At 43.9% G+C, this 22,223-nt stretch overlaps 1 protein-coding gene across 5 annotated transcripts in view; it reads right to left on the bottom strand.

Moving 5' to 3' along the window:
• RASGRP3 (RAS guanyl releasing protein 3) overlaps window positions 1-22,223 on the bottom strand; it is a 304,603-nt gene that overhangs the window by 227,946 nt on the left and 54,434 nt on the right. The window contains exon 1 of one of the 5 annotated variants that reach the window (XM_082249449.1): window positions 6,374-6,491. The exons of 2 other annotated variants lie outside the window; for them this stretch is intronic. The gene's annotated coding sequence lies outside the window, so the exon portion shown is untranslated. Of the gene's footprint in view, window positions 1-6,369; window positions 6,492-22,223 lie in introns of those variants that run through there. 2 more of the 5 variants (XM_082249450.1, XM_082249452.1) reach the window with 2 other exon arrangements.

A 22,223-nucleotide genomic window follows, 5' to 3' on the forward strand; every position in this document is an offset into this window, starting at 1 on the left:
CCCATCACACCCAGAGGACCTGGTAAGCCGATTCCAGGGAGTAAGGGCTCAGGAGGTTATCATAAGATAAAATAATCATAATTTGCTGAAAATGACGAGACTATAGGCTCTGGACCTAGAGACTGGCCTGGTAGGTCAGGAAGGACCAAGAGGCCATTATAAAGGACTGGGTGGAGAACACATAAAATGTTTTCGTTGCCATGGGTTAGGACATATTGCTGCTAATTCTCCATTAATTGGTGAACCTATGCAATGTGATAATGTTATGTTGGGAAAACACATGTCTTTCTCTGCACAAGGGGTGTGTACTGCATCATGTCAGGAACATATTGAGAGAAAAATGTGTATTATTTCAGTTGATGGAAAGCCAGTTACAGCTCTGCTAGATTCTGGTAGCGTGGTAACTAGTCAGAGGTGACTTTATCAGTCGCACCAGTTACCCCCCTAGCACTATTGGGGATATTTGTGTACCCAGTGACACACATGACTACCAAACTGCTGTAGTTGAAACTGATACCCCATGGGGCTCTGTGACACATTTTGTGGGTGTAGTACCCTCTCTGCTCCATGAGGCTATAGTGGGGAGAGATTTTTGACAATTTTGGAGACTTTGGGAAAATAAAGAGGTTCAGGTTGGTAGTGCTCCTCTTACAGGCGACCCCAGGGGACTTAATCCAGAACCTTTTGATTGTAAAATGGAAAAGGATATGTGGGTGTGTCTGATGAAGATGTTATGCCTTTCCCTCTTTCTGTGATGGTTGGGGTATAGGAGGATGAACAGAATGTTGTGCCTGGCTCTAGTTCTGAAAGTGGACCAAATGATATGGAATACAAAACAAAGAAAGGGAGCACCAGCCTAGCGCATTATCCTCAGCGAGTTTATTGAAAATAAAAAGATATAAATGACAAACAAACGTGAAAGTCAAACATATCAGTTCCATAAGGTAGCATCATTGCAGAAGTCTGATATCTCATGAAAGCAGAGGGCTGATGCGTTTCGAGGCCGTGCCTCTTCCTCTGAGGCTCTGCGAAAGAGAAGACAGCTTTTTCCACTCCCAAGGGGCACTGGCAGTAAAGGAGGATGCCGTTTGGTTTGCATGGTGCCCCTGCCTCTTTCCAAAGAATGATGGATAGAACACTGAAACCACATCGACAATACGCAGAGGCTTATTTGGACGATGTAGTCATACACAGCCCAGACTGGCAGTCTCATTTGTCAAGGGTGCAAGTGGTTGTAAACTCTCTTAGGAAGGCGGGACTCACAGCCAACTCAAAAAAATGTACAATGGAATTGGAGGAAGCAAAATATTTGGGTATATTATTGGTCGGGGTTTAGTTAAGCCTCAAATCAATAAGATTGAGGCGATTCAAAAGGGGCCCCAACCTATAAATAAAAAACAAGTGAGGGCATTTCTTGGAATCACAGGCTACTATCGGCGCTCCATCCCTAATTTTGCCACCATTGTGGCACCATTGACTGATTTTACGAAGGGTAGAGGGTCAGTCATGATTACATGGAATTCTGAGGCGGATGAGGCATTTTAGAGTTTAAAACTAGCATTGTGTGCTCAACTGGTGCTTGTGAACCCCAGAGTTTGTAGTGCTGACAGATGCCTCTGATGTTGGTCTGGGCGCTGTACTGTCCCAAATCAGAGAGGGGGAGGAGCACCCTGTGATCTGTCTCAGCAGAAAGCTTAACAAATACAAGAGAAACCATTGTTGAGAAAGATTGTTTGGCTATCAAATGGGCCCTGGACGCTCTCAAGTATTACTTGTTGGGTAGACAGTTCAAACTGGTCACTGACCATAGCCCCCTCAAGTGGATGTGTGAAAATAAAGAAAGGAACAGCCGAGTTACAAGGTGATTCTTGGCTTTACAAGCATTTAAATTTGCAGTGGAACACAGAGCGGGGAAGCTTCAAACCAATGTAGATGCCCTTTCACATGTCCATTGCCTCTCCATGACAGTTGTTGAACCACGGTGACTTGACCAGAGGGGGGGGGGGGGGGGGTATGTGACATAAGGAAAGGGGAAGTCATTGAGGGGCGATATATTTCCCCTTGCTTTTTGTCCTATATACAGGACTAGCGGAACCCAGACCAGGTTTTTGAGATGACTTTGGGTCTGAACAATCCAGCTTGGGTTTTGTGTCTCTCATCTGAATTGTTACTTGCTTAATGATAGTTTATCCAGGTGAGATAAAAGGGGAAGGCTAAAGCATGATGTTGCTCTGACCTGGGACTCAGACAGCATTCTAAGAGAGCTACAAGGTGGACTTCTGTGAGTAAAAAGCTCACCACCTGGTAGAGAGAAAACCTGCCTGTATAGTTAGAGTCAGGACGGCAAGGATTTATGTAATTTCAGCCTGAAATGAAGATAGACACAATTTTTGTTTTATCCAGCTATATTTACTCAGTGCAACCTATAACATCCAAGTTAAAGATATAACACCAACATGTCAGGAAAAAAAAAACAGAATTACTGAGTTGGAAAAGGGTCCCCCCCCCCCCCCCCATCTAAAAATAACTTGTAAATTCAATCAGGTGTAGCTAATCACCTTCTCAATGCTACACAAAGCCATTTGATTTTCAACTGTGATCATCTATGGTCATTTTGATTAATTAGCTCAGCATTAAAAGGGCTTTCCTGGAGCATTTCAGTCCCTGGTAGTGCAACTGAAGCAAACAATCAACTATGGGTGGCATGGCACTGTCAGAAGATGTCCAGGATAAAGTTGCGGACAGGACAAGTCAAGAGATGGTAAAACAATTTTTCAAAGGCTTTATCAATGCCTAGAAGCACAGTGAAGTCTATTATTAAGAAGTGGGAGGTATTTGGTACAACACTGACCCTCCCTGGATCAGGACGTGACTCCAAACTGGATGAAAGAGCCAGGAGGAAACTGGTCAAAGAGGCTACTAGGAGGCCTAAAGCAACTCTGAAGCAGTTGTAGGAATTTATGACAAAGAGTGGTCATTTTTGAATGTGACAACAATATCACAAATTCTCCACAAATTTAGCTTTTATGGGAGGGTTGCAAGAAAAAAGCCACTCAAAAAAGGCCACATGCAGTCATGACTGAGCTTTGCCAAAGGCACCTTGAAGATTCTGAGGCAAGATGTAATGGCAAGTTAAGACTAAATTGAATTACTTGGCCTCAGCACCAAATTATAGGTCTGGAGGAAAACCAATACAGCTCACCATCCAAATAACACCATTCCTAAAGTAAAGCATGGAGGAGGTAATATCCTGTTATGGGGGTGTTTCTCTGCAGCAGGGACTGGAGCGCTTGGCAGGATAGAAGGAAAAACAGCTCAGCGTGGGATCAGGAATATCGCCAGTGACAGTCTCCCCTGGACTTTTTCTCTTCAAGTGGAAACTTCCAACTACACTACCTTTGACTACCAGTAATGGGGCTCAATACATTCTTGTGAGTGGGATGCACATGTGAATGTTGGTGGAAAAGAGACACACCAGGTCATAGGCGATTGGCTCACTTAGGCGTTTGGACGCAACCAAGTGTCTATGGGACTGTATTATATGTTTTGAATCAGCTTTGTGGGACTTTTAAGCACTTTATTTAACTTGACCAATTTACAATTGTGTAGACAGCAATGTCCAATTTGTTGGAAAGACATATTCATTGAGAACACAGATATTTGATTTTTCTTGGTTTATTTCCCCATAGTTGATTGTTTGCTTCAGCTGCACTACCAGGGACTGAGATGCTCCAGGAAAGCCCTTCTTATGCTGAGCTAATCAAAATGACTACAGCTGATCACAGTTGAAAGTCAAATGGTTTTGTATGCCATTGAGAAGGTGATTAGCTTCACCTGATTGAGTTTCAAGTCATTTTATAGGGGGTAATCCTTTTTCTTACTCTTAGTAATTCTGTTTTTGATTTTTTTTCCTGACATGTTGGTGTTATATCTTTCACTTGGATGTTATAAGTTGCACTAAGTAAATACAGCTGGATAAATTGAAGTCTGTGTCTGTCTTCATTTCAGGCTGCAAAGCAACAAAATGTAATTATTTTAAAGGAGAATGATTATTTTCTATACCCACTATATATATATATATATCTTAATATATCTTAATATATATATCTTTATATATATATATATACACAGTATCTCACAAAAGTGAGTACACCCCTCACATGTTTTTAAATATTTTATTATATCTTTTCATGTGACAACACTGAAGAAATGGCACTTTGATACAATGTAAAGTAGTGAGTGTACAGCTTGTATAATGGTGTAAATATGCTTTCCCCTCAAAATAACTCAACACACAGCCATTAATGTCTAAACCGCTGGCAACAAAAGTGAGTACACCCCTAAGTGGAAATGTCCAAATTGGGCTCAATATTTTGTGTGGCCATCATTATTTTCCAGCACTGCCTTAACCCTCTTGGGCATGGAGTTCGCCAGAGCTTCACAGGTTGCCACTGGAGTCCTCTTCTACTCCTCCATGATGACATCACGGAGCTGGTGGATGTTAGAGACCTTGCGCTCCTCCACCTTCTGTGTGAGGATTCCCCACAGATGCTCAATTGGGTTGAGGTGTGGAGAAATGCTTGGCCAGTCCATCCCCTTTATCCTCAGCTTCTTTAGCAAGGCAGTGGTTGTCTTGGAGGTGTGTTTGGGGTCTTTATCATGTTGGAATAATGCCCTGTGGCCCAGTCTCTGAAGGGAGGGGATCATGCTCTGCTTCAGTATATCACAGTACATGTTGGCATTTATGGTTCCCTCAATGAACTGTAGCTCCCCAGTGCCAGACCATGACACTCCCACCACCATGCTTGACTGTAGGCAAGACACACTTGTCTTTGTACTCCTCATCTGGTTGCAGCCACACACGCTTGACACCATCTGAACCAAATAAGTTTATCTTGGTCTCATCAGACCACAGGAAATGGTTCCGGTAATCCATGTCCTTAGTCTGCTTGTCTTCAGCAAACTGTTTGCAGGCTTTCTTTTGCATCATCTTTAGAAGAGGCTTCCTTCTGGGACGACAGCCATGCAGACCAATTTGATGCAGTGTGCGGCATATGGTCTGAGCACTGACAGGCACTCATACGACACTCATACGTCTATTTCCCAAAGACAACCTCTGGATATGATGCTGAGCACATGCACTCAACTGCTTTGTTCAACCATGGCGAGGCCTGTTCTGAGTGGAACCTGTCCTGGTTAACCACTGTATGGTCTTGGCCACCGTGCTGCAGCTCAGTTTCAGGCTCTTGCCAATATTCTTATAGCCGAAGTCATCTTTATGTAGAGCAACGATTCTTTTTTTCCAGATACTCAGGGAGATCTTTGCCATGAGGTGCCATGTTGAACTTCCAGTGACCAATATGAAAGAGTGAGAACAATAACACCAAATTTAACACACCTGCTCCCCATTCACACCTGAGACCTTGTAACACATCACGTGACACCGGAGAGGAAAAATGGCTAATCGGGCCCAATTTGGACATTTTCACTTAAGGGTGTACTAACTTTAATTGCCAGCGGTTTAGACATTAATGGATGTGTGTTGAGTTATTTTGGGGGGGGGGGGGGGGCAGCAAATTTACACTGTTATACAAGCTGTACACTCACTACTTTATATTGTAGCAAAGTGTAATTTCTTCAGTGTTGTCACATGAAAGGATATAATAAAATATTTACAAAAATATGAGGGGTGTACTCACTTTTGTGAGATGCTGTGTATATATATATATATATATATATATATATAGTATCTAGAAAAACATATAAATGATAAATAAATGGAAAAAAATGCATACAATAATAATTAAAGAGAGCTGCCTAAGTGTTCGTAGCGGAGGACAATGCAAGCTATGACAATGTTTTTGTAAGCACAATCATGAGACACCCGCAAGCCCTGGATACATGATTAGCTCACAAAAACTCATATGACTTGTTAAGAATGTACACAGTGTTGTAAGCAGCCTAGAGGTATTGTGAGCCTGTCTAAGCCTACAAATCGCACAGTTCCTGCCTTTCAAATACAATATTTCAATAAGTGCCTATGTTTATAACCAAAGCCAACAACAGAATAGATAAGAAACATAAAAAAGTTTTTTTCGAGCGAAGTTGGATACGGTGCCAAGCCTAAAATTAGAAACAAGTTCAACGACACATACTATGCGGTTATGCGCTAAAGAATTGCATCCTCCCTTGTATTAACCAATTCATACACACACACAATTTACTGTGAATTCATTTGAACAGATTAAAGCAATGCAATGTGAATTGTAAAAGAGAAGACATTGATACTTCCTGCACATGACCCCCAGTAAGGTGACATCTCTAAATCTGAGTATTGAAGGTGAAAAGGATGGGAAATGTCTGAGTTACTTACTTTGTGTTCATCCCTGTGCAGAGGTATTCCACAAACATCTCCACTCCTTGCTCACTTGCCAAGTGCTAATGCATGAAACGAGCGGCTGTTTCCTTTGAGCTTGTGCTGTGTCTTACCAAGTCACATGCCCCTCCTCTGATAAATCTAGCAGCAGACTTTGCCAGGAGGTCAACATTTTCAGATTTTTTTTTTTTTTTCGTCAAAGATTGTTTTATTTTTAGATGTGATAGCTACGTCTGATCTGTGGCACTGTTAGAAATTAAACCACAAAAGCCTTGAGGAGTGGAAGTATTGTACAGTATATGCCCACATGAGTTAAAGGTTTACATAATGCAGTATAAATACAAAATATATATAGATATGTATCACCTACTTTACCAAACAGGGATGTGATTTGATTTATTTTTTTTATTTTTTTAAAGGTGCATGGATAATTAAGATAATACAAATCTTTAAATATCCAAGTTACAGTGGTATTAAAGCAAACAATCATTATATTTCTGCTTACCAGTTCTTAGATGTAATAGCTGAGTTTGTTTTCTTTTATACGCTTTATTTTATTTTTTTACCTGGTGATCTGGCCAAAACATCTGTTGTTTTGAAACAAAACAAGCTGTCTTGCAGTTAAAGGGCTGAGACAAACCGTCCACTGACAGCGGTGCTTACACTGATCAGCTTTTAGTTATTTATGTAAAATCTTTATCTTAAAAGCAAAAGGTTTGCTGTACCTGCTGTGTTAACTGGAGTTTGGCTTCAATTTGTTAGGGTATCTAAATCTGCTAGTGCCTCTAACACTCCTCTCCCCCCAGACTGATAATGCTGCTGTCTAGAGGTGTCTCTGTTGCCCGTTTATCCAGAGTGTAGGTACTCTAATATAGGAGGTGTGTTACTCTAGCTCAGCCTTTCTCAACACAGAGGAACCCTTAAAATAAATTTCTGGTCTCGGGGAACCCCTGCTAAAAATTAAAAATCTACAACTCATGACTGTTAGAGTGACAGTCAGTGGGAAGAATGCTCCTTACTCTTTTCATCATTGGAAAGAATTACCCCCTTACAGATAACTAAAAGGAACAATGGTGTCATTGGGAACTTATCTGAGAGGCAGAAATTGCCCATTGCTCAAGGAAGCCCTAGCAACCTCAGGAGGAACCCTAGGGTTCCAGGGAACCCTGGTCGAGAAACCCTGCTCTAGCTCATCTAATGATAGGTAAGCCCCACTAGAAGGCCACTGGGTTTTGGGTCCCCTATTCCTGAACAGCCAGGCAACACACATTTTCCAACTTGCATCCAGACCAGGGGTCGACAAGGTGTCCGCACACGGACACTGGTGTCCGTGTGCAGTCCTTGCTGGGTCCGCCGCTGACTTTTTTCACTGCAGTGAGAGTCTCACTGTCTCTGAGACTCAAGACAAATCCCAGATGACTTGTGGGCGGGATCTCACCACCTCGGACCTCCCTCTGTTTGGCTGCTCCCGAGTCCAGCCTCCCTCTTGGCTCTATCTGGTCGGCGCTGCCCACAAGTGGAGTGGTGGTGGTGAGAGACACCTGCCTGCACTTCTGCGTGGCCACTGAGTGATCTCTTTGGGCCCTGATTGGGGGAGGGACTGTGAGTCTAGACTAGAGTCTCTGTGTGTGCACTGTGCAGCACAGCCGCCCCGCATCAGAGAACTGGATGGACTTCACTGGACTGGAGGAAGGAATATATTCTTGTAGCAGGAGGGACTGGGAAGAGAGAGGCCAGAAGAGAGAGCTTAAGGTAGGAGAAGTAGGAACTTGAAGTCAAGTCACTCACTAAGGGGATCAAATCTATTCTTTGGGGAAGGGACCTGCACTGGCCTGACCTGCTCTAAGGGGGATCTATAATGGGAGAGGGGACCCTGGCCTGCTCTAAGGGGGATCTGAATGGGGGAGCCTCACCCTGGCCTAGCCTGCTCTAAGGGGGAATCTATGGGGGACCTGCCTGCACTTAAGGGGGATCTATGGGGGACCTGGCCTGGCCTGTTCTAAAGGGCAAACCATGGCGGGGGCCTGCCCTTGCCTATGCCAAAGGGGGATCCACGGGGGACCTGTCCATACCTGTGCTAAAGGGGATCTATGGGGGACCTGTTCTGGCCTGCGCTAAAGGGGGATCTATGGCGGGGGACCTGCCCTTGCCTGCACTAAAGGGAGATCTATGGGGGACCTGCCCTTGCCTGCGCTAAATGGGGATCTATGGGGGACCTGCCCTGGCCTGCTCTAAAGGGGATGTATATGGGGGAATATGGCCTGGCCTGTTTTAAAGGGGGATCTATGGTGGTGGACCTGCCCTTGCCTGCGCTAAAGGGGTATCTACGGGGACCTGCGCTAAAGGGGGATCTATGTGGGGGATCCTGGACTGGCCTGGCCTGCTCTAAAAGGGGATCTATGGGGACCCTGCTCTAAAGGGGACCTATAGGGAACCCTGGTCTGCTCTAAAGGGGATCTATGGGGGACTATGGCCTGGCCTGCTCTAAAGGAGGATCTTCGGGGACCCTGCTCTAAAAGGGGATTTAGGGGGGACCCTGGCCTGCTTTAAAGGGGGATCTATGGGCACCCTGGCCTGCTCTAAAAGGGGTCATGTTGGCTAAATATATATATATATATTATTTGCAGGGAGAGCCTGGAGCACCTGGTGGTGCAGGAAAACCTGGTAGCACGGGGAATATAAGGTAAAAAGGTAAGACTAAAGGGGGATCTATGGGGACCCTGGTCTGCTCTAAAGGGGGATATATGGGGGACCCTGGCCTGACCCGCTCTAAAGGGGGATCTATGGGGACCCTTCTCTAAAGGGGATCTATGGGGGACCCTGACCTGACCTTCTCTAAAGGGGGATCTATGGGGACCTAGGGGGTCATGTTGGCTAAATACAGTGCCTTGCGAAAGTATTAAGCCCCCTTGAACTTTGCGACCTTTTGCCACATTTCAGGCTTCAAACATAAAGATATAAAACTGTAATTTTTTGTGAAGAATCAACAACAAGTGGGATGACATTTATTGGATATTTCAAACTTTTTTAACAAATAAAAAACTGAAAAATTGGGCGTGCAAAATTATTCAGCCCCCTTAAGTTAATACTTTGTAGCGCCACCTTTTTCTGCGATTACAGCTGTAAGTCGCTTGGGGTATGTCACTATCAGTTTTGCACATTGAGAGACTGAAATTTTTGCCCATTCCTCCTTGCAAAACAGCTCGAGCTCAGTGAGGGTGGATGGAGAACGTTTGTGAACAGCAGTTTTCAGTTCTTTCCACAGATTCTTGATTGGATTCAGGTCTGGACTTTGACTTGGCCATCCTAACACCTGGATATGTTTATTTGTGAACCATTCCATTGTAGATTTTGCTTTATGTTTTGGATCATTGTCTTGTTGGAAGACAAATCTCCATCCCAGTCTCAGGTCTTTTGCAGACTCCATCAGGTTTTCTTCCAGAATGGTCCTGTATTTGGCTCCATCTATCTTCCCATCAATTTTAACCATCTTCCCTGTCCCTGCTGAAAAAAGCAGGCCCAAACCTTGATGCTGCCACCACCATGTTTGACAGTGTGTTCAGGGTGATGAGCTGTGTTGCTTTTACGCCAAACATAACGTTTTGCATTGTTGCCAAAAAGTTCAATTTTGGTTTCATCTGACAAGAGCACCTTCTTCCACATGTTTGGTGTGTCTCCCAGGTGGCTTGTGGCAAACTTTAAACAATACTTTTTATGGATATCTTTAAGAAATGGCTTTTTCTTGCCACTCTTCCATAAAGGCCAGATTTGTGCAGTATACGACTGATTGTTGGCCTATGGACAGAGTCTCCCACCTCAGCTGTAGATCTCTGCAGTTCATCCAGAGTGATCATGGGCCTCTTGGCTGCATCTCTGATCAGTCTTCTCCTTGTATGAGCTGAAAGTTTAGATGGATGGCCAGGTCTTCGTAGATTTGCAGTGGTCTGATACTCCTTCCATTTCAATATTATCACTTGCACAGTGCTCCTTGGGATGTTTAAAGCTTGGGAAATATTTTTGTATCCAAATCCGGCTTTAAACTTCTCCACAACAGTATCTGCCTGGTGTGTTCCTTGTTCTTCATGATGCTCTCTGCGCTTTAAACGGACCTCTGAGACTATCACAGTGCAGGTGCATTTATACGGAGACTTGATTACACACAGGTGGATTCTATTTATCATCATTAGTCATTTAGGTCAACATTGGATCATTCAGAGATCCTCACTGAACTTCTGGAGAGAGTTTGCTGCACTGAAAGTAAAGGGGCTAAATAATTTTGCACGCCCAATTTTTCAGTTTTTTATTTGTTAACAAAGTTTGAAATATCCAATAAATTTCGTTCCACTTCATGATTGTGTCCCACTTGTTGTTGATTCTTCACAAAAAATTACAGTTTTATATCTTTATGTTTGAAGCCTGAAATGTGGCAAAAGGTTGCAAAGTTCAAGGGGGCTGAATACTTTTGCAAGGCACTGTATATATATATATATATATTATTTGCAGGGAGAGCCTGGAGTACCTGGTGGGCCAGAGAGTAGACAGAGTGTTTTTTGATGGTTTTAATTTGCATTGTACCTTGGTGTCCTTCACTAAGGTCTGTACTTTGGAAAATGTCCGCCACAGCCGTGGTCTGTGCCTATCCCTGATCCAGACACAGAAACCAGTCATTGGGCTTGTTTTTTTATTTTATTGAGGGAATATTGGATAGGGATGAGGGGTCAAGGGATACCCAAAACTTAGTTTAGCAACAACTTGGAGGACACTTCTCTATGTGCAATTTACAGCAAAAATTGATTCTTGACTTTACTGTGGAATAATGTCAGTCCTTAATGGATCAGTAGCAAATATCTTCTGGCAGGAGCTCTGTGTCTCCTTAGTAGAAATAGCAAAGTCCCAAACTGTATGCAGGAGTACTCTGTCCCCTTGGTAGATTATAGCAAAGTCCCAACTGTTTGCAGGAACACTATGTCCTCTTAGTAGAAAATAGCAAGGTCTCAACTGTATAGATGAGCTCTGTGTTCCCTCAGTAGAAAATAGCAAGTTCTTAACTGTATATACTCACTTTTGTTGCCAGCGGTTTGGACATTAATGGCTGTGTGTTGAGTTATTTTGAGGGAACAGAAAATTTACACTGTTTTACAAGCTGTACAGGCCCTACTTTACATTATACAGGTGTCATTTCCTCAGTGTTGTCACATGAAAAGATATAAAAAAAAATTACAAAAATGTAAGTGGTGTACTCATTTTTGTGAGATACTGTGTATATATATATATATATATATATATATATATATATATATATACATATATTACTAGACAATGTCAGTAGAGCAGTGGACTTGTCAATAGGGCAAAGGTTGATGTCAGTAACACAGTAGAAGTTGTCAGTCACTAGAGCAGTGGATGTGTCAGTAGGACAGTAGACTTTGTCAGTAAGGCAGAGGATGGTGTCAGTAGAAAAATCTGGGATCTAAACAAAGAAAGGGGCTGAGAATATTAATTCCTCAGTCCCTTTCTCTGCAGGCTCAGCTGCACTGGTCACTGAATGAGCAGAAGGCTCTGTACAGAGGCTCCTGTATATTAACCACTTAAGCCCCAGAAGATTTTACCCCCTTCCTGACCAGGGCCTATTTTGCAATTCGGCACTGCGTAACAGTTGCGCGGACGTGCGACGCTGTACCCAAATTAAATTGACGTCCTTTTTTTCCCACAAACAGAGCTTTCTTTTAAAGGTATTTGATCGCCTGTGCGATTTTTTGATCATGTGCTATAAACAAAAAAATAGATTTTTTTTTGCAAAAATAACAATATTTTTCACATTTTTTTATATGAAATTCCCCCAAAAAAATGAAAAAACTATTTTTTTTTAACATTTTAGGCCAATTTGTTTTCTGCTACATATGTTTGGTAAAAAAAATCGCAAAAAGCGTATTTTGATTGGTTTGCACAAAAGTTATTGCGTTTACTAACTAAGGGAAAGATTTTTGTCATTTTTATTGTTTTTTTTTTTTAACGAGCAATGGCGGCGATCTGCGATTTTTTTTGCGGGACTGCGACATTGCGGCGGACAGATCGGACCCTTGACTGACATTTTTGACACTTTTGGGGTTACCAGTGACATTACTACAGTAATCAGTGTTATACGTATGCACTGTTACTGTAAAAATGACACTGGCAGGGAAGGGGTTAACTTTATTTGAGAAGGAGGGGTTAAGTGTGTCTCTAGGGGCGTGATTCTAACTGTGATTGGATGTGGCTGTGTGTGTAACAGCAGAGATCAACGGTCCTACATTGCAGGACCGTATGATCTGTGCTGTTACAAAGGGGAGAATGACAGGCGGCTTTATTTACATTAGCCGCCTGCCTTTCTCCCGGTGTAATCGACGATCGCGAGTGACCGGCGAACATCGGGTCCGCCGGTCACTCACGCGGGGGGTCTGTGAGCGAGCGGGAGTGCGCCTTCAGCGGCGCGCGCTCGCTCCCTAGAGCCTCACAGGCTAGCGACGTAGATCTACGTCACTTTGCCTGTGAGGGGCTGACTGCCGACGTAAATCGTCGTTAGGCAGTCGGCAAGTGGTTAACAAACTAAAACATAATGCATACAGTTTACTATGGCTCAGTTATGGATGAGCACTCTGAACGATCTCACTGTATTATTTCAGAAAAGGAAGGGGCCAGTAAATTACATATTTACCGGCCCCTTCCCCCACACTCCATCCTGAAGATCCCCACTTGCAGCAGCCAGCAGGAGAGGAGTGTAAGGAAGCCAGCACCACTGCATTGAGTGTAGGGAGCACAAGGGTGGGGGGGCTGGGCAGCAGGAGATTTGAATCCAGGACAGGGAGGGTGATTGCTGTGGTACGGGGGCAATTATAAAAACTGATCCTGTTATGTTTTTCTTCCCGCAGCAGCTGAAAGCTGGGGGAGAGAGAGAGAGGAGGAGAAGCCAGCTTTCAGCTGCTGGACAGAGACACACAAAACGGGATCAGTTCTTATAATTGCAACCCCCCCCTTACTGCAATGATTATGCCCTCCCCTGTCCACATTAGATATCCATGCTGCTTGGGCCCCTGGAGCCCCGCCGTTGGCGCACAGGGTGATTAGAAGTTAATACTATTACATAGCTCTTGATATTTTTAGTAAAAGGTATCTGTCTGCCTCTAATGAGTAATCAGCAGCTGTTTGTCGCTCACAAAATTTATGGTGGATTGGGAACTCACCACTGAAATTCTAAAGGTTTATAAGAAGCATGTGATCTAATAATAACAAGAAATAACTAAAGACTGCAATTTCAGTTTTAAATGAAAATAGCCTTTAGGTTGGCAGCAGACAATACAGTGGGATGCTGAAGTTAGAAAATACAAGCAAGCCAACTGAAAGCTTGAACAGATAGAGAATAGTTAAAGTGGTTGTAACCCTCAGTCATGAAATCTGAGCAAAGCACATATTTCTGTAGTGTTTACTTATCTCCCTCTGAAGCTATAGGTGTCATTTCTCTCTGGTGCGTTGTTCCTCTATTATCAACATGAGTCACTTCTGAGAAGTTTTCCTCACACATGAGATAAAATTTGTGTCGGGGAGGGAGATAAGCAGGGGGCTTGTCTATTCACAACACAGTTCTTTTACTGTGTGGAGTTGGGTGTGTTCCTTTCCTCCAATCCACTCTCACACACTGTAACTGCAGCCTCTCCGCCCCCTCTCCTGTGCTCCTGACAAATGAAGAGAGATTTTAACACTTTTCAGCCCTTTCGAAGAGGTGTAGGGAAGAGAAGGCGGCATTTTATACGTAGTTACATTGGATCAGCTTGGACCAATGTCAACTATGCATACACCATACCTGTGGGATCCCTCTAGAAGCTTGAAATTCCTGTAGTAGACACGACTACTTCAGTGATCTCCACTAGCTTCTAGTTTCCATGCTGAGCATCTACCCTGCTGCATTCTGGACAAAGGAGGTCGACCACTAGGCACGTGTGTGATTTAGAGAGCTCTGCATTTATCAATAAATGCAAAGGGTTTTTAATTGGTCAAGGTGGAAAGGTTCGTCATTGACATCATACTCTCCACCGGAGTCTACAACAGTAATTTCCAGCTTCCAGAGGTATGGTACTGTATATGCTATAGTTACATTGGTCCAAACTGGACCAATATGTAGCTATATAAATGCCATATCTGGATTTTTTACATAGATCTTGAAGGGTACCCAGTCCATATAGCACTTGCACTCCTTAAAATCTGTGCAGTGGTTAAGGAGAAGCAAGTTTAGATAGCTGGCTGCCTACCCCTCACTGCTTTCTGACCACACTGGGGGAAGGAAACAGATTTTTGATTGACACCATGTGAGGGGTGGTACAGATACAGAGCCCACATAACCTTCTGCCTTCTCTGAATTCTGTCAGATGAAACATTTGCAGTCCTCCTTGCCAGGCAGTCTGTGCCTCCTCTGCTCCCTTTGTACTATTGAAAAGACTGATGCACAAAGTTAAATGCAACTGCTAGTTTCAGACGAGACTACTATATGAGTAGTTGTGGGCTTGTGTTGTGAATAATGGTGGCTGAGGAGGAGCGCTGTCATTTACAAATACACAAGCCAACAGGAACATCAGCCAGCACTGCATGGCAAGGATGACTACAGAATAGAGGGGGCACAAGGAGGGCTGCGAAATGGGGAGAGGGCTGTGGCATTAGTGCTGCCTATACCTCCTCCCATAGGAACCGTTTATTTAAAAACTACAGCATCAAGTTCAACAGGGACAGGTTCTATGTGCACTGGATACCCTGGAGGATTTAAAAGCCCTTAATTTCTGGTAGGAGTTCTAACAGACCACTTCCCACCCATAGGACGTCATATGACATCCTGGACTTTGAGTGGAGATATCTGAATGATGCCTGCAGCTGCAGGCATCATTCAGATATCTTTTTTTAGCAGGCGATTCCCTGCAAAATAAAAGCCCTCATAATGGCTCTTTAGCCACTTGATTGCATTTACAGGCGGCGGGAGGGGACACCTGCAGCGTCCCACTTAGGACACGTGGGAACTGCAAATGTATTACTTCTTTGTCATTGATGTATTGCATGTCATTTTGCATTGCTACACCTGTTGCATCCCTGTTCATAGGCTGGCCAAGTTTGCTTAATACTTCCCACCACTAGATGGGGATAGCACCACTCTGGGATATCTATCCCAGCTCAGGCCCTATCTGTGGTCAGTTGTTCAGTTCAGGAAGTCAGTGTGCAGAGTAAGCACAAGGTGGAGTGAAGTTCAGTTCAAAGAAGAGGACTAATTGAAAGTGCTCAAACCAAAGGGTAATAGCCACCAACCGGCAGACCTTTGAGAATAAAGGTGAAGGATTTCTTAGCCACCGGCAACCTCACCGAATGTCACTGGATTCAAAAGGGACCAGAAACCGAGTCACTTACCAGTAAGCATTATACTGAACCACAGCCTGAGTCCAGGATTACCAAAGCCTATTAACAGTGGATCAGCAGAATTCCTCTGTTTACCCAGAGACTGAATTCTATCTGGATGTTTATACTGCAACCAAAACCAGTAACAGTAAAAGTTGTGAGTTGTATCCTACCACTGTCTACCTCATTCTTCAATATTGCTACTACAACTGGTTATACCACCATTAACGGTACTGGCGTCACGACAAATACCATCAAGGAACCCAGCCGCCACAAGCACTCTAAACACCACTGTCATCACGGGCACCTCAACCACCATCTTGGCTGGCATTTCCCTATCACAGAGCGTGCCCCGGAGGATTTTGTGCTGTCTTCCTCTTCACTGAGCGACCAGCCCAGGGAGGCTTTCTGCTAACCATGAGTAAACCGATGAACTGTATTATTGCTGTCTCTCATCGGCCCACTCTGCACCTCACGTGTCGCCCCTGTGGTTCTGGCACGCCGCATAAAAAATTTGGCGTCACGAACAGGAAATTAACCCCTGTGCCTTATCTAAAAGACTGTCGCATCAGAATAAGCCCCTTTGCTTTATTGAGAGACTGTTTACTTATTGCAGACTGTGTGGGGCCACAGAACTGTTTAAACTGTTTCAAAGTTGCATGGAAGTGTTATCCCAGTTATCAGCATAAAAATCGCAGCATCCAAAGTGAGAAAATCGGACATTTGTGTGTCAACAAACCTGCTTGCTGTATCTGCATTGACTGTTTCTATTCACTTAAAATGGCCGCCGGAGGCCTTCTTGTTTAAAAATGTCTGCACCATCACTGTGGATAAGTTAGTGACACCCCCTGTGGAGCGGGAAAGTTTGGTGCCACCCATTTATGTAAAATTGTCCGGCCAGCCCGCCTTACCTTTGCTGTTTCGATCTTGGGAAGAGAGTGTGACGTGCGCACGCCCCAGAAGTCGCGAGACTTCGCATGCGAGCGAAAGAAGAGAAAATAATCGCATTGCTTGCCATCCTCCAAGCAGTAATCGCAACCTGTCAGTTGCCTCTACTAACTATAAGGAGCACTAATAGTAAGAACGCTGCCAGAGACCCAAAATCAACATTGCTGCAGCATTGTATTCAGCCAGCATTAAATTCTTAAAGGGCCATACACCCGCAAAACAGGGGTTGTCCATAGCAACGCCGCACAAAAAGTGTCTAAACACGCATTTGACTTACCTAACTATAATTCACCTGCTGTCACCATGTCTGTGCAGGAAGATAACGTGCAGCCTGACCTCAGTGGACCCCCTGCAGCAGCCGCAGTCGGTCCCAGCGCAATACCAACAGTTGCAGCACCAAGCTTAATGCCTTTAACCATGCCTAATTATTTTGGAGCCCCCTGGTTCCCACGATATTCTGGAGAAGTGCATACTTTAAGGGACTTTAAAGAAAAAAATCTTGCTGTGTTCAGATTGTACCCTGTATCCTCAGAGCAACAGATGGAGATTCTTCTTGCGCAATTGGAAGGAGCTGCGCTCAGAGAAGTGAAATCCTGGCCGAGCTCAGAGAGAAGGACCATGGAGCAGATTTTTGACCGTCACCACCTTTGAATCCAGAACCGTGTCAGTGGTCAAGATGAGGTTCTTCAGCAAGAAACAGCAATCTGGTGAGTCACTCAGAGACTTTGCATTATCTTTGCAGGAAGCCCTTAGAGCTGTTGTCCAAGTAGACCCCCGTGAGGCAGAGAATCAGGACAAAACCCTGAAAGAACTATTTATTGAAGGCGTCAATACAGACAATCTAAAGATCCAACTAAGAATGTTAGCCGCCCAACATCCAAGAGCTACCTTCTTAGATTTTAAAGAATTAGCTATCAGCATACTGGGAAAAGGCCCACCAACAGAACCTGTTAGATCTGTTGAAGTGCCTGTATCACAGCTAGTTACCCCTGTAAAGTCTTTACCTATAGTCAGTCAGGCAACCCAAGCCCCAGTTCCTGACGCAGTTGCTGCCTTGACTGAGCAAGTCCCTTTCCTGACTAAAAGTCTGGAGAAAGTCCACCAAAAGTTGGAACAATGGGAGAAACCATTAATGCTAGAGGATGAGAAACCTGTGTCCAGAAGACTCTTCCCCTCTAACTATAGAGAGACTTATTCCAGAAATTCTGGCGGACCCCCCCCCCCCCTGACCGCACTAGAACCCCTAAGCGGCCTATCTGCACGTACTGTCACAAGCCAGGCCATACAGAAGCAACCTGCTAGCAGTTAAACGGGAAACCCCCGAGGCCAAGGACCACCCCTCGGGAGGTAAACCAATAGGTCCAGAAGATCCCCACTGGATGCCAAGATACGTAGGATCCCGTCCAGAAGTGGCACTTTAAATAAATGGAGTTCCTTTTGTTGCCCTAGTTGACACAGGATCCCAAGTCACTCAACACCATCCAACAAGCAGCCTTTGAAAAATATTGGGATCAAAATCAGCATACCCAGCCTCCAGAATCCTGGCTGAGTCTCATAGCCAGTAACGGCAAACCCGTACCATGGTTATTGGGAAACTACCATTCAAGTAGGAGGAACTACATTACCTCGACAAGGCCTTATTGTGGTACGAGTCAAAGACAATAACAACAACCCTCCAATAGTCCTAGGAATTCATTTCCTCAGGAACTGTTGTGTTGAAATGCTAGAAGCCTTGCACCAGTCAGTGCCTACTGCCTCTCCTGATTCTAAGAAGGTGATCCAACAAACCTTCTGTGTACTAAATGCACAACAGAGATTCGCCAATGAAAAAGGAGAAATTTGCTGTGCCCGCATCCGAGATAAGCAACCTGTGATCCTCAAACCCAACACCGAAACTCTCTTGTGGTGCCGAGCTGTAGTCGGAATTCAGGGTCAAGACTACCAAGCCCTGGTAGAGCCCGTTGTTTTGGAAGACTATCCTCTAGTTAGAGCTGCAAGAAGCCTAGTAACCGTCTCTGAAGGTAAAGTGCCTATTCGACTCCTAAACTTGAGTGATAGCAGTGTAACACTAACAAAACACCGTCCGATTGCACAGGTAATCCAAGTCACTTTTCAAGATGTTATCAGTGTGGCTACAGCTACCACAGAGCAAATTACCAAGAGACAGAACCCACAGGACCAAAATGTAAACACATCCTGGTGGAAAGAACTTCATGTGGGAGATGCTTCCACACCAGCAAACCAAATTGAGGGAGTACTAAAAATTGTGAAGGAGCTTCACTGTGCCTTCAGTAAGCATTCTACAGACTATGGAGAAGTCGATATCATCAAGCACTCCATCCCTACAGGTTCACACCCACCTATCAAGGAAAAATATCAGTCTATACCACCAACTATGTACCAATCCGTAAAGAAAATGATCCAAGAGATGAAGGACTCCAATATCATTTGAGACAGCCATAGTCCATGGGCTGCACCTCTAGTCCTTGTCCGTAAAAAGGATGGTAACATCAGATTCTGTGTGGATTACAGAAAAATTAACCAAATCACTCACAAGGATGCTTACCCTTTACCATGCATAGAGGAATCTTTGACAGCTTTAGGATCTTCAGCCTACTTCTCTACCCTTGATTTAACCAGTGGATACTGGCAAGTACCAATGTCACCTGAAGATCGTGAGAAGACTGCATTTACCACCCTATGGGCCTATTTGAGTTCAACTGCATGCCTTTTGGACTTTGCAATGTGCCCGGAACTTTTCAAAGATTAATGGAGCGTTGTTTAGGACACAAAAATTTCTAAACCGTCCTGTTATACTTAGAAGATGTCATCATCTACTCCAAATCTTGTGAAGATCACTTGAATCATTTGGCCGAAGTTTTTCAAGTCCTCATTAAACATGGACTCAAAGTCAAACCATCTAAGTGCTATCTACTGAAGTCAGAAGTCAAATACTTAGGGCATATTGTAAGCTATGAAGGTGTTAAACCGGATCCAGAGAAGATAGCCGCAGTCCGAAATTGGCCTACTACAGTGAAAGAAGTGAGGAGTTTTCTCAGTTTCGCAGGATACTACAGGCGCTTTATTCCTCATTTTGCCCAAATTGCGGGGCCAATATTAGAACTTCTGAGAGGACATCCTAAGAGGTACCAAAAGTCTCCAATACCAGTTGAATGGAACACAAAAAGAGAAATTGCCTTCCAGCTCCTGAAGAAGAAGTTAACAGAACCACCAATCCTAGGCTATCCAGATTACCAGCAGCCATTTCATCTTTACACAGATGCTAGTAAGAAAGGTCTGGGAGCTGTCCTGTCGCAAGTACCAAAAGGAAAAGAAAGAGTTATTTCCTACGCTAGTAGATCTCTTAGAGGTACTGAAAGAAACTACCAAAACTATAGTTCCTTCAAATTGGAATTCCTCGCACTAGTGTGGGCTGTTACAGAAAAATTTAAAGATTACCTTGCCGCAACACCATTTGTGGCCTTCACAGATAACAACCCACTAGCACATCTTAATACCGCTAAGTTGGGAGCATTGGAACAAAGCTGGGCCTCACGCCAAGCTAACTACAATTTCACCATAAAATACAGAGCAGGAAAAGCAAATGAAAATGCGGATGCATTATCCCGTTTGCCTACCCAAAAAGACCCTACTACACAGGAAGATGTTTGGGAAGAGGTAGAAATGCCAGCTTTTTACAAAAATTTTGCCCAACAAGACATTTTTTACCATCAATGGAAGAAAAGTCCTTAGCCTTCAACAACAAGTGGATCCAAGATCCCAAGTGGACAAAGTGAAAAAAAAGTGGATCAAGTGGAAAGCAGAGTGTTGGGAGAACTGCAAGATTTCTTCACCAGCGGAAGAACACCTGAAAGAATTTGCAGAAGAAATGCTGATCCAGAATTGCCAAAACTATGGAGACACAGAAAACATCTCTTCCTGCAGAAGGGCCTACTATTAAGAAGAACTTTAGACCCAATTACCTGGGATCGTCTATACCAAATCTTAATACCACGCCGAGATGCAAGAATCATTCTTGAAATGTATCATGATCAATCAGGTCACTTTGGCGTGCAGAAGACAGAAGCCACCATCCGTAGAAGATTCTACTGGATCGGGATGAGAGGAGACATTGAAAAGTGGTGTCGAGAATGTTCCACCTGTGCTGTTGGAAGAAATGAAAAACATGACCAAAAAGCACCCTTACATCTCAATGTAAGCTGAACACCGCTAGAAATAGTTGCAATTGACCATGTGAAGCTGGAACCAAGTCGCTCAGGTTACACATACGCCATGACCATCATTGATCATTATACCAAATTTGCTGTAGCCGTACCTGTCAAGGACTTGACCGCTAAAACAACTGCAGATACCTTCTGGAAACATTTCCTATTGCCATATGGATGCCCATGAAAGAATCCTTACAGATCAGGGATCTGCCTTTGAGTCGCAACTCTTCAAAGAACTGTGTACACTTCACAATTGCCAGAAAATCATGACCACAGCCTACCACCCCCAAGGGAATGAGCTTTGCGAAAAAATGAACCAAACTTTAATTGAGATGTTAAGAGCGGTACCAGCTGCTACAAGAAGTGATTGGCCTACTCTATTGCCTCTATTGTACACCTACAATAACACCATTCACTGTTCTACTGGGTATACACCTTACTATCTCATGATTGGCCGACAAGGTAAACTACCTGCTGACCTTACTTTGGGCGTACAAGTGCCTGATGCAATCAACCCTCTACCAAAGACTGATTGGGTGAGTGAGCACCAAAGACGTCTAATTAATGCACAAGAAATTGTTCAACATCGCATGAAAAGCAACGAAAAGATTATAACCAATCTGCCAAAGCAGAACCTGTCAAAATTGGTGACCATGTGTGGTTAAAAAACAACCATTGCACCAGCAAGTTAGATAGCAAATGGGAGAGTGAACCTTACACCATTACAGCTATTCGCAATCCAGAGACTGATACTTATGAGATCACCAAAGAAAACAAATCTCGTGTAGTACATCGCAATCGCTTATAAGTTATGTCTCAAGGAAAGTACTCAAGAAGAAACTCTTCAAGAAGAAGCTGTCCAAGAGGAAACTCAATCCATAGAACCAGAGCCTACAAAATCATCTGATTCAGAGGGTCCACTACAGTTTTTTGGAAAAGCATTATTAGACTCTAATCTTTTACAATGGTTCTTTACACCATGGCACAATATCTTAGTGCCTGCCAAGACCAATACAATGGCACTTCAACCAGAGGAGCTATCTCAAGATGTGTCTACTACAGCTCAAGAGACACCAAGTTCCCTTGAAACAAGGCCTCTAGAAACTCAGCCGCTACGAAGATCTGACAGGACTACAAGAGGACAACCTCCTGCCCTTTATAGGGATTTCCTGCACCAGCAGCCGTGAAGACAACTACCAGCCCTGTCATCTCACCGTTCAGTGCATCCTTACATCGTCTGAAGTTCCAGAGTGAGAAGAAGA

Source organism: Pelophylax lessonae, assembly GCF_965119305.1.
Source record: "Pelophylax lessonae genome assembly, chromosome: 3".
Taxonomy (NCBI): domain Eukaryota; kingdom Metazoa; phylum Chordata; class Amphibia; order Anura; family Ranidae; genus Pelophylax; species Pelophylax lessonae.